Source organism: Bos indicus, chromosome X (assembly GCF_029378745.1).
Source record: "Bos indicus isolate NIAB-ARS_2022 breed Sahiwal x Tharparkar chromosome X, NIAB-ARS_B.indTharparkar_mat_pri_1.0, whole genome shotgun sequence".
Classification (NCBI taxonomy): domain Eukaryota; kingdom Metazoa; phylum Chordata; class Mammalia; order Artiodactyla; family Bovidae; genus Bos; species Bos indicus.
In genome coordinates this window covers 97747713-97759667 of record NC_091789.1, presented here as the reverse complement: position 1 = coordinate 97759667, position 11955 = coordinate 97747713, and the positions used below count along the sequence as shown (strand labels likewise).

At 43.6% G+C, this 11955-nt stretch overlaps 1 pseudogene; it reads right to left on the bottom strand.

The window, feature by feature from the left end:
• Nucleotides 1-4441: 4441 nt before the first annotated feature.
• On the bottom strand, nucleotides 4442-6582 carry LOC139181003 (germ cell-less protein-like 1 pseudogene; annotated as a pseudogene).
• Nucleotides 6583-11955: the final 5373 nt, after the last annotated feature.

Here is an 11955-nt window from a genome sequence, read left to right as displayed (position 1 = left end):
TGACCGCTTGGATGATTTTAATTCACTTAGAGTCACCACTCTTCATAAAATCCCATGTACAGCAAACACGCTAATCAAAACCATCAGCTGCTTGTAAATTCCTATTTTTGCCATCACCATGTACTATTTTTATTTTTATTTTTTAAAATAATTGACAGACATCACCAATGTAATGCAGTGTGTTTATGTGATGAATACTGCTCAGAGAATTAAGGATCTTTTGGGTATTCAAATCTTACCTTGAATCTGCCCAGATAGTTTTTGTTCCTTCCACTGCATCTTATTACCCTGCTGGTCTTTAACCAAGTTTGATAGTTGAAGTTTGCTACAATGTGGAGTGAAATTTATCCTTTGGTGTCTGATCTCAGAATCTATCATAGCAACTGACATGGAAAACGTGTTCACAGACTAGACCAAACTTTCATCTGCACTGTTAGAACAAATCATTCCCGAAGACTGTTCATATATCAATTGGCTATTGTCTAAATAAATGAGGTAAATTTCAATTCTCTTACTACTAGAAAAAAAAATTGCCACCTTTCTTTAGAATGTCATGAATAGACAAATTTTACTTCTGAAACACAAGCACTTGAAGAAGTATAAGTTTCAGCTAACATCCTGGTTATTTTCTCCTTACCAGCATCAGTGTCTTTCTATTTATTTACTCAAATGAGGAAGGAATCTACATTTAGATTAAAATTGGTTGCCTGGACTATACGTTCTATTTTGTTCCTTTGTAGATCGCACCACCTTTGAGATTTCCAAGTGGTGGGGCAGACTGCTGGCTATAGGTCTGGATTCAATGAAGAGGTCTGTGCATGGGCTATGAATTTGAGAGTCTATGACATATAGATGGTGCCTGGAGTCAAGCAAGTAAACCTTAGAACAGGGGGGCAGATGACACACCCCTTTCAAGAGATTTATCTTGAATAAAGGGAAGGGCATCAAGGCCCAGGTAGCTGAGTGGACGAGGAAAGGGTGGAACCTCATGAGGGCTCATAAAATATAAATGTGTGTGTGTGTGTGTGTGTGTATGAATATCTTAGAAGTCATGTTACTAGCTGAACAGGTGATGACATAAAAACCTTGGATTCTGCTTCAATCCACTTATTTCCATGTGTGTGTGTGTGTCTGTGTGTGTGTGTGCGTGTGTGTGTTTGCTGAGCCCAATTCAAAAGTTTAAGTTTAATCGCATGACTAAACTGATGTGATGTGCTTATATAAAATAGGTGAATTTTGCTATTTTAACTCTCACCAGGCAGTTTCATGTCCAAATTCTGTGGCTGAGACTTGGCAAGTACCTTCTTGTAGACCTTGTGGCTGGGACACTCCCTCTTCTTTTTATTTTCCTCTTAAAAAGTTGGTTTTCTTTTTCCAGCACATGATTTATCTTTCATCGAAATTTCAGTGTCATCTTTGTGCTGTTTATATATAGACCCTTTCCACAGTAGCATAATTTACACTGGTCTGCTGTCTGTGTCCATCCCACTTCCATCCCTGGGGCACTGCTTTCTCCTTCATAAGTCATTGTTTATTTAAGTCTCTTGTGTCTTTGCACACGAATGCTAAGCTTTATCTTCTTCCAGCATCTATCTCTAGGACACCACTGGAAGGGAAGATGACAGAAGAGGGTTTGTCTACCGAATTGTAATAACATTTCATTCCTGTCTCCTTAAGACAGGCAGAAGCAGAGATGGACTATCAAAAGATGCAACAGAACCAGATGTAGAAACAGCCAGAGACAGGACAGCCTGACAGAAAAACAGAGATAGCTGGTCAGGCAGGCTGAGAAAGCCCAACAGATGGACAGACTCAGAAATTGTACCTCCTCCTGCAAAAGAGACAGCTAGAAAGGCATACACAGAAAGGGGCAGACAGAGACAGGTAGAAATAGATGGAGACAGAGACAGGGAGGCAGAGGAAGCCAGGCACAGACAGGGACAAACAGACACCCATTCAACTAAGGCAAAGAATGATGGTTGCAGACAGAGACAGGGAGACAGGCAGAGGCTGATTGACACAGATAGAAAGACAGAGACAGACAGACTGAGAGACAGAGAAGACAGACGCACACTGAAAGAGAGCCAACAGACATAGAGATAGTGATGGGGAGAGAGAGAGTCAGAGAGAAACAAGGTTGGGGGTGGGGAGAAAGACAGAGACAGATCGGGACAGAAAGGGAAAGACAAAGACAGACGGATGGAGAAAGAGACACAGAGAGATGCAGATACAGACGGATACAGAAGCACTGGAGAAATACAGAGACAGAGACAGAAACATAGAGACCCAGACACAAACAGATTGTCAGAAACAGAGAAACAGAAAGATAACGGACAGTAAGACAGAGACAGAGAGTGACGAAGATAGGCAGTCTGAGACAGAGACTGAGGAAGACAAAGACAGAGGTAGATAGAAATTAGACAGGGATGCAGACAGACATCATGGAGACAGAGATAGGGGATGACAGAGAGAGTGGCAGACATACAGAGAGGGAAAAACAGAGACAGGGATAAATCCTCATCATTGTCAAGGACCACGTGGTATCCCATAGGGGTACCATCTCCTTTAGTGTGGCGTTTACTTTGCTGTTATTTAGCTTGATGTTTTCCTGTAGCATTACCATGACTGTTCGTCGCCCTGCCTCCCATCTCCCCATGCCTTTACGAAGAGGCTAACAAAATGAGTATCAACATGGGAAAAGGTTTCTTCCTCATCCTGAGCAGTCAAAAAGAAAAGAAAAAAAAAGAGAGAGAAAAAATAGAGACAGGTATTGGATAAATTGCCCAAACTGGCAAATGGCAACAGTCAGGGTTTGTGAGAGTTTAAATGTTTAAATGAGTGTATTTCAGCTGTCACTGTTTGTACATTATTGAACATCTTTCTATTGTAAGCGGCAACAAGCAATTTAAGGATTTAAAGCTCGTTGGGTAGGAAAACAAAAGCAGATCTTTCAGTCAAGGTACACTTGTAGCTAAGTAGTCTCTGAATTTCCCAACTGAGGATACCTCTGTTTAGATGAAATGGCATCTTGGCATTCAGCTCAAGAACAAGTGATTTCAAATTGCTTAGAGAGTTTACATAAAGAAAGTGAAATTCTTACCGAAAAAAAAAATAACAATAATTTTTACGTTTCAACTGAATCATGACTTACTCTTCTCCCAGTTATTTTTAAACACAAATAAAATGAAGTCTATTGTTTGTAGTTGGTTAGGTATATGGAATATAAGGGAACACAAGAAAGGGTAGGGGGCTGCAAAATTAAGGGCAAACATCGAAGGATGCAACAGCAGCTTCCTGGTTGAACCATTTCATATAAGTAACTGTCACGTAAATATTACTCTAATCCTAGTATGTGGGTTTGGGATAAGGAAGCCTTTCAAATCTCCTTAAAGAGGAAAAGGAATGAATGAATGGATAAAGTCAAAAGTAATTTGTTCACTGATGGACAATGGATAAAATCTAATTGGGAAGAGAAACATAAACCACCAGTAAGGAAAATTCTGATTTCAACTAAGTAAAGCCTTAAATCTGGTGACTGTTTTTTTTTTTTTTTTTTTTAATTTAAATGTACATTTATTTATTTTAATTGGAGGCTAATTACTTTACAATATTGTATTGGTTTTGCCATACATCAACATGAATCTGCCAAACACCAATAGAGTATACTAGTTTTTTTTATTTGTTCATCTTGTATTAATTTATCACACTCTTTCCAAGCATGTATTTATTATTTATATGGATTCTTAAATAGAGTTTTCCATTCTTTGACCTCAAAATGACTCAATGGAGGGAATGGGATGGTGACAATTTGTAAGTTAACAGTAATCAGAAACTAACAAATTCAAATCGTGACTAGTGTGCTTCTCCTTTTGTGACAAAAAACACTTTTTATCTTACCCTTTTGATTACTAGTGTGGACTTCTCGTGATCCCACTTCCAGATGCCAAATAATTCCCATTATAATTCAAAAGCGTTTCTTTCCAGAGGTTACCAGACCTGTTTTTAAGCGGGAAAGAGTCTTTCCACGTACAATTCCAACGTCAAATGTTTCTGAAGGGCAAAGGCCATCAGCGTGCTTAGAGAGTGCATTCTGGTGCATAAATAATTCGTGGCTGTATGCCACAGAAAAAGTCTGTCTAGTACCGAGATGTCCTCATAGCATCAATCTGCCGCCTTCCACTCCACCCCCCAATATAGGGTTGTATAAGATTGGAGGCGTCTTTCTAGGGTTAAAATGCTAGGAAAGTCAAAATAAAGCCAAAGTAACATCAAGATACGATATGAAGTCAACTAACCTAAGAATGTTGAGGAACAACCAATAAAGAGAAGATCATCAGTGTAGCCTGGGTGCGTTCACAGAGTGAGAGATCATGGGAACCAAGTACTACACACTCAGTGGCAGGGAATGGGGAAAGGGAAGCAATCCAAAGGAAGCTAGCTGTAGTGGTGGTAATGAGTGGGGCAGAGTGGCTCTAAACACGCGAACTGAAAGAGAAACCAAACGGTTTCTTTAACATTCCTTTAATCAAGCTAAAGGAAATGCATATTTTAAAAGAGTTTCACCAGCAGTAGTAGAGTAGGTAGGTTCACAGGTTCTCTCTAAAGTCAACTGGTCTTTGACTTTGCAGAAATGATGGGAGGGGGCATTGATGGATGGTGAACCAGGAGGACAGGTTGCCACTTTAACAGCACAAATGAGGTCTAAAGGTGTTGGGGGAGCAGGGCTTTAACATTTCTCCTCTTCATAGGCTCAGGTAAACGATCTCAAGTATTATGAGCTACAGTTCAACAAAGACTCTGACAGAGGTGGGCCACCAGAGGTGGGCAAGTCCGGTTGGTCCCGCAGAAGGAGCTGGCATCTGGACAAAGCTGGTCGTCCCTGACCCCAGGAAAAGAGCTGCTCACCTCTCTGAGATTTTGTTTTCAGGAGTCCTCACTCAGGGAAACGCCCCTCTCTGGGGAGGTACAGGAAATTACAGGTCACATATATGGGGAAAACCACATCTTCGTTCTCCAGATTCACCACCTCTAGCTCTTCATCCTTTCCCAGGGAAAGCACCTGGAGTTCTGTCTCCTTCCGGAAAATGGCTCTTCCAGCCCTGTCCAAGGAGGCCAGGCGCAAGCGGAACGCGACCTTTCTCTGCCAGAGTAAGCTGACCCCGAGACCGCAAGACTTGTTCAGCACGCTGCGCTTGAAAATGATGCGCCGGTTGGCATAGCACACCACCAAGTCCCAGCCGACGTTGAAGCCTGCCCACCGCCAGGTGCACTGCTTATCCCTGAGGAGCTGGCCCCCGCACCGCATGCTGGTCCTCTGGAGGTCGGACTCGAAGACATCCACGGGCCCGAGGTCTCTGGTCTGCTCAGCCCGGAGGAGGGCAAGCCACTGCTCTTTGTACACTGGGGTCAGCCACGTGGCAGGGATCAGTGCATCCTGGTCGATGATGCGTGCTGACGGCAGGTCGCAGATCATGTAGGCAAGCCGCAGCTGCTGGAACGCTGGCACGAAGGCTCTGCCCTGCTCGGTCTCCAGGAAAGGGGTGCCCTCTGACTCCTGCCTGGACCTGGCAAACCACGAGTCGGCGTCAGGCAGTAGGTCTCTGCGGGGGCCTCTCCATGTCGGCTGCAGCTGCAGGAACATCCACTTTTTCAGCGTCGTGTACACATCCATCTCTACCTCCATCACGAAGAGCTCTGAAGAGGCAATGACCTCTTTCATGAGATCCAGGCTAACTTCTCTCAACAACTCCTCACTATGCTGGGTCATCAGGTTGTCCAGCAGCCACTGAAGACACATGGCCCTGATGTTCTGCAGTCCGTAGCTCTCAGCAGAGCAGTAGTAGCTGCACACGGTCTGATCACTGACCGTCTCCTTCATTATCTCTCCGCACTGCTGAATCAGCTTGTCCAGCTGCAGCATGCTGGCTGTGGCCAGCATGGGGACCACTCGACCGGGTGGGATGAGCACAGAGTTTCGGTACAGGGAACCTAAAGCCTCGTGCAGTGCCTCACGATCAATGTTCTCGTCAGGCATCTGCAACTCTACAGTATCCATGGTTGTCTCACGCCACGCACCACTGAACATGCTAGCAAAGTATCCTGACCGGCACAAGTAGACCTTGTGCAAGTTCCACTCCTTCCCCAAGGCACGGATCTGCACGTCACTCCCTTCTCCTCTCAGAAAAAGTGTCTTATAAACGGACTCTAAACGGTCTTTTGCTCGCTTCCTGTGAGGCGCTTTTGTGAGCTGCCCTTCTGGGCCTGTCTTCCGCTTGTGGCGCCCTTGGCTAGTGGTGGGTCTGGCCTCTTCGCTCTCCTCCCCTTCCTCTATCACTGCCACTGCTACCTCCTCGGCCTCCTCCTCCCCCTCAGGGGCACCTGGCTCCTCTGGGGCATGCCCCACTCTGTTCGAGGGCATCTGACTGTTGACTGCTCCCATGGCTTTTACCTCAGGGGTGCAGAGGGCAAGCTTCCTCACCAGACGCAGCCGCCACTGGCACTAGCTCAGCCCACGGTGTCGTTGGATACGGCTGATGTTTGTGACGTCATCTTGGACGCCACGCAAAGCCACACCCACGAGGCTTTCCCCTACCCCTCCCACTCCCCATCACAGGATCAGTGCACTCTGTACCAGGAATTCCACTCTGTGTATCTTTCCCTCCAGGGATGATTTCTCTGGGGCTCCCTTCGTAGGATACTGGTGGAACAGAGGACTTTGTGTATGAATTTTCCCCATGAATCTTAAGAACATCATTTCCTCTTCCCCATTTGACATAATTACTGATCACTCCTTTTTTTGGATAATTACGTCTTGGTTCCAGCTCTGTGCTCTATGCACCTTAATTTCTGTAATTATTTTCTTAGGTTATCCCATCATTTGCGGCTGTCAAAACATTTTCTGTGATAAAAGTGGCAATGTTTGCCCAGTCTTTGCTTTTGTCTCTATTTTAGACACCAGCTAAGCATGTAACAAACTTAAACACTGAAAGAAATGAGGAATGAATGAGATGGATTTTGATTTTTGAGGAAATTAATAATATTAAATACCGACAAGTGTTATATGCTAAACAAAGTATACGGTGTAGAGAGAGTGTGGACCTTTCAATGACAAGGAAAGTACAATGCAAGGGAAAAAACTTTGAAAACGGTAAGTCTCTCAGGTCATTTGACCTTGCCTAAGTAGAATGTTTGGGGCTTCCCAAACATTCCCAGTGGTAAACAATCCACCTGCCAATGCAGGAGACGCATGAGGCATGGGTTGGGAAGACTTCCTCGAGGAGGAAACGACAACCCACTCCAGTATTCATGCCTGAAAAATTCCATGAATAGCAGAGACTTGCAAACTCGTGTCCATGGGGTCGCAAAGATTCTGCCCTATTCAAATCATGTGAGTAGAATGTTTACACACTTTGAATAGGACAGGATAACCTTAAATCACATTTTAAATATTCTCTGTTAGATGGCTATAGAAAGTTGATAAGAAGGTCTATATAATGCTTCAGGTTGAGTGGTGCTTGGCATGAGAGAAACATGAATACTGACTCTAGAGTTGTGACAGCTAATGGTGAATGGTGAACAGTGCCGCCAGATTCATGGTCTCCGAAGGAGAAGATTTAACTCGGGACCAAAGACAGTCTCAGTCACTTGGAGCATTGTGTAGATTTTATCTAAAGTGAAAGTGACAGAAAAAGCTTCAGACATAGACGTCAGAAGGGAGCAGGAGAGAACCCACCTCACTACTTTAAGCAAGGCGTTATACACTTCTCAACTAGCTGCTGAGACTAGATAAAAGATACCTCAAGACTTCGAGAATTTTTCCAGACCCTTTCCTGTAACATACCTCCTGGGATGACATCAGCACGAGATTAGCCAGAAGGAACAGGTTAACCCAGAGCTACAGCTGTGGAAGTTTTTACCCAGACCTTCTCCCATAACATATATCCAAAGCTTAAAAAAAAAAAAAAAAAAGACATGTCCTTGAATAAGAGATACTGCTGCCTACGAGGCCTACATATCTATAGCAAAGAATGTGAAAAAGAAAGAATGTTTATCTCCTCCTTAAAGGGGCCTTAGGCTTTGACTCCTTATCAACCTGCCTAAGTTAACTCTCTCAGTTCCCCCTTTTTATTTTAGGAGAATATTGTTGCTGAGGGGAAAGGGGCAGAGAAATCTGTCAGTAACTGCTTCCTGCAGGTGAGGGGCACTGACCCTAAGCGGTTGAAGCAACATATTCTCCTTACCCTTTTACTTAGGGTTTCTGATCCAAGGGCCCCAAGTAGTAAATACACAGTTATATATGTAAGGAGCAAACAGCAAAAAACAGAATGATTACAATGATTGTAGTCAAGATAGTTTTTCACAAAGGAGAGCTTGTAAACCAAGATTGTATCTGTAACCATGGTGGAACATCAGGGGAGTCCATTTTGAAGAGTGGCCAGAATCTCTGCATCACTGTTACTTTGTCTGGGAAGCCACTGTATCCTTTAGAAAGAACAAACTAGATAAGTAGATTAAAAGGCAGAGACCAAATATCAGTAGATGAATTACTGTAATCAGCAGTCCAAGAATAACCTGCAAGAATCAGCTTACATTTGATAGTAACTTTGATCCTGGTCTGGGTAGAGTCAACACTTGGGCTGCCCTATTTATAAGAATGGAGCCATCTGGCATATTCATATACATTTTGAATGTAGGTATAAAAAACCCAGTTAGAAGTAGCTGAAAGAATGAAAACCTGAAATTTAACAGACAAAATAAATCTTATAATTTCTTTTCAGGTGAATGAGTCTATAACCCAGCGTAGACAGGTGCTTGAGGTAGCCAGTTGTCAAAGTTTGTCCAGGTAGGCCTTGGCTTCTTACTGTGGTATTACTGTAAAAGCCAAAATAGTTGTCCCCATTAACAACTTAGGTGCTTTTCTAGGTATGAGAAGATGCAAGAATTTGGGCTCAAGAAAATCTTTACCTGAAAATCTCTAACTATCCAAAGGCCTGTTTTGTCCATTTTTCCAGAACACAGAGCGAGTGCCTAATTTCTGATTTTCACCCTGAACTCCTTTCAGGGGACGTTGAAGGTCAGCAGCTGTAGTGTCCATGAGTTAATCTTTGTAGAGGCAGATAGCAAGTGCCAGTTGCCAGAGCAGGGCCCTTTTATGGCCATGAGTTTGACCATGGTTCGCAGAGCATTTCATTACCATCTTGTTCCATGGTGCTGGGAGGGTTCATTCGCAGGTCTGTCAAAGATCTCACTGATAGGCCACTCAGTGTGTTATTACTGGACTAGGCCCTGTGAGTAACAAAAGTCTCTGGACCACACCTGTCTTACTAGTCTCTTGGTCCAGGAAAATATTCTGTCTTGTTGCTTCTTATATACAGAGTCACACCATTATACTTATGGATTTCATATGGAGCTGCACACCATCATTATATCAGTGGCTCAGTCACACACTTGATAATGTAAGGAACAACACTTCTTGAAGCAGGCAGTATAGAAAACAATATCGTTAGAAGTAATAGTAGAATCATCAGTAAGAACTTCAATCAAGAACTTCTATTAAGTATAGCCCAGTGACATATCCATGTCATCTGATTTCGTTTGCTAAATGACTTTCAGATCAGATCAGATCAGATCCATCGCTCAGTCGTGTCCAGCTCTTTGCAACCCCATGAATCGCAGCACGCCAGGCCTCCCTGTCCATCACCAACTCCCGGAGTTCACCCAGACTCACGTCCATCGAGTCAGTGACGCCATCCAGCCATCTCATCCTCTGTCGTCCCCTTCTCCTCCTGCCCCCAATCCCTCCCAGCCTCAGAGTCTTTTCCAATGAGTCAACTCTTCGCATGAGGTGGCCAAAGTACTGGAGTTTCAGCTTTAGCATCATTCCTTCCAAAGAAATCCCAGGGCTGATCTCCTTCAGAATGGACTGGTTGGATCTCCTTGCAGTCCAAGGGACTCTCAAGAGGCTTCTCCAACACCACAGTTCAAAAGCATCAAGTCTTCGGCACTCAGCCTTCTTCACAGTCCAACTCTCACATCCATACATGACCACAGGAAAAACTATAGCCTTGACTAGACGAACCTCTGTTGGCAAAGTAGTGTCTCTGCTTTTGAATCTGCTATCTAGGTTGGTCATAGCTTTCCTGTCAAGGAGCAAGCGTCTTTTAGTTTCATGGCTTCAGTCACCATCTGTAGTGATTTTGGAGCCCAAAAAGATAAAGTCTGACACTGTTCCACTGTTTCCCCATCTATTTCCCATGAAGCGATGGGACCGGACGCCATGATCTTCGTTTTCTGAATGTTGAGCTTTAAGCCAACTTTTTCCACTCTCCACTTTCTCTTTCATCAAGAGGCTTTTTAGTTCCTCTTCACTGTCTGCCATAAGGGTGGTGTCATCTACATATCTGAGGTTATTGATATTTCTCCTGGCAATCTTGATTCCAGCTTGTGTTCTTCCAGTCCAGCGTTTCTCATGATGTACTCTGCATAGAAGGTAAATAAGCAGGGTGGCAATATACAGCCTTGACGTACTCCTTTTCATCTTTGGAACCAGTCTGTTGTTCCATGTCCAGTTCGAACTGTTGCTTCCTGACCTGCATACAGATTTCTCCAGAGGCAGGTCAGGTGGTCTGCTATTCCCATCTCTTTCAGAATTTTCCACAGTTTATTGTGATCCACACAGCTAAAGGCTTTGGCATAGTCAATAAAGCAGAAATAGATGTTTTTCTGGAACTCTCTTGCTTTTTCCATGATCCAGCGGATGTTGGCAATTTGATCTCTGGTTCCTCTGCCTTTTCTAAAACCAGCTTGAACATCTGGAAGTTCACGGTTTACGTATTGCTGAAGCCTGGCTTGGAGAGTGTTGAGCATGACTTTACTAGCATGTGAGATGAGTGCACTTGTGTGGTAGTTTGAGCATTCTTTGGCATTGTCTTTCTTTGGGATTGGAATGAAAACTGACCTTTTCCAGTCCTGTGGCCACTGCTGAGTTTTCCAAATCTGCTGGCATATTGAGCCCAGCACTTTCACAGCATCATCTTTCAGGATTTGAAATAGCTCCCCTGGAATTCCATCATCTCCACTAGCTTTGTTCATAGTGATGCTTTCTAAGGCCCACTTGACTTCACATTCCAGGATGTCTGGCTCTAGGTCAGTGATCACACCATCGTGATTATCTGGCTCGTGAAGATCTTTTTTGTACAGTTCTTCCGTGTATACTTGCCACCTCTCCTGAATATCTTCTGCTTCTGTTAGGCCCATACCATTTCTGTCCTTTCTCGAGCCCATCTTTGCATGAAATGTTCCCTTGGTATCTCTTGTTTTCTTGAAGAGATCTCTACTCTTTCCCATTCTGTTGTTTCCCTCTATTTCTTTGCATTGATCGCTGAGGAAGGCTTTCTTATCTCTTCTTGCTATTCTTTGGAACTCTGCATTCAGATGCTTATATCTTTCCTCTTCTCCTTTGCTTTTCCCTTCTCTTCTTTTCACAGCTATTTGTAAGGCCTCCCCAGACAGCCATTTTGCTTTTTTGCATTTCTTTTCCATGGGGATGGTTTGATCCCTGTCTCCTGTACAATGTCACGAACCTCATTCCATAGTTCATCAGGCACTCTTATCTATCAGATCTAGGCCCTTAAATCTGTTTCTCACTTCCACTGTATAATCATAAGGGATTTGATTTAGGTCATACCTGAATGGCCTAGAGGTTTTCCCTACTTTCTTCAATTAAAGTCTGATTTTGGCAATAAGGAGTTCATGATCTGAGCCACCGTCAGCTCCTGGTCTTGTTTTTGCTGACTGTGTAGAGCTTCTCCATCTTTGGCTGCAAAGAATATAATCAGTCTGATTTTGGTGTGGACCATCTGTTGATGTCCATGTGTAGAGTCTTCTCTTGTGTTATTGGAAGAGGGTATTTGTTATGACCAGTGCATTTTCTTGGCAAAACTCTATTAGTCTTTG